This window comes from Limulus polyphemus, unplaced genomic scaffold (assembly GCF_000517525.1).
Source record: "Limulus polyphemus unplaced genomic scaffold, Limulus_polyphemus-2.1.2 Scaffold7459, whole genome shotgun sequence".
NCBI lineage: Eukaryota > Metazoa > Arthropoda > Merostomata > Xiphosura > Limulidae > Limulus > Limulus polyphemus.
In genome coordinates this window covers 3,101-4,741 of record NW_013673069.1, presented here as the reverse complement: position 1 = coordinate 4,741, position 1,641 = coordinate 3,101, and positions in this window count along the sequence as shown.

Below are 1,641 nucleotides of genomic sequence, written 5' to 3'. Positions count from 1 at the left end.
ACCCACGGATGAAAGGGCGAGCATGTTTGGTGGGACGGGGATTCGAACCCGCGACCCTCAGTCTTTGGTTATAACCACATGTGATAGTCCTTTGAAAAGTTTATTAAGTCGTGTTTTAGGTTTATACTGGTCACAGATAATTTATAGGTAGGTCCATTTATTACTGTAAGAGTTATTTTAGTGAATCTTTTTTAGTCCAGTTTTTGAATGAATTTTGTTTCTTGGTTGTTCCTTATTTTTATAATATGTTTCCTACGTATGGAATAATTCCTATGATTTGGCTATTTTATTTATTATCTGGTGAATTTTGTATGTTGTTGTTCGCGACTGCTAGTTTCTGTCTTACTGTGTTTATGGATTTATTTTGATCTATAGTTATGTCTGTGTTTGTGTTATTTACATTGTTCTAAGTGTTCATGTATATTTGTTTATTTTATTTTATAACTGAGTCTTCAAAACCTTTTAGAATTTGCGTTTCAGTGAGGAAAATAGCAAAGTTCAAACCTTCACTGTTGATGAGGCAAACAATTTTCTACTGAATATTGATTACGAAATCTTAAGTTCCAGTTTTCCATGTTATTTTATAAGACAGGAGCACAAACTGAGTGAAGTTATTGAATTATTTAATTACTTTTGTCATTTTTCTTATCGTCCATCATTCGATATATACTTAATTAACGGTTAGTTTCGTCTCGTAAATTGTTTGTTTGTTTTCGGATATTCGCACTATTTCGTTATTATTTTGCGATCATAACCTGGCACGTTAATTTCTAAACGACATACACGAATGTTCCTCCCGCCAGGGTTCGTGAAATTGGAATGGAGTATCCCAAGACGTTTCTTAAATTAAATATATATCATAATGCTAAAAGAGAAATTAGTAGTTACTAAAGATAACAGTTTTTTAATTCGTCAAAATTCTGTATACTCTTTCTTTCTAGAAGCCCTAACCTTGTCGTCTAAGGTTTTTTTAGGGGGGAAGAGGTGAGAACATCTAGTGAAAATGTCTTTAATAATGTTGGAGATACTTCACCATTGTTTTAGTTCATTTGTGATTAACAGGCTAACTCCAGCTATTTGTGATTAACAGGTTAACTTCAGCTATTTGTGATTAATAGGTTAACTCCAACTATTTGTTATTAACAGGTTAACTCCAGCTATTTGTGATTAACACATTAACTCCAACTATTTGTGATTAATAGGTTAACTCCAACTATTTGTGACTAATAGGTTAACTCCAACTATTTGTAATTAATAGGTTAACTCCAACTATTTGTGATTAACAGGTTAACTCCAACTATTTGTGATTAACAGGTTAACTCCAACTATTTGTGATTAATAGGTTAACTCCAGCTATTTGTGATTAACAGGTTAACTCCAACTATTTGTGATTAACAGATTAACTCCAACTATTTGTGATTAACAGGTTAACTTCAATTATTTGTGATTAACAGGTTAACTCCAACTATTTGTAATTAACAGGTTAACTCCAACTATTTGTGATTAATAGGTTAACTCCAACTATTTGTGATTAACAGGTTAACTCCAACTATTTGTGATTAATAGGTTAACTCCAACTATTTGTAGTTAACAGGTTAACTCCAACTATTTGTGATTAACAGGTTAACTCCAACTATTTGT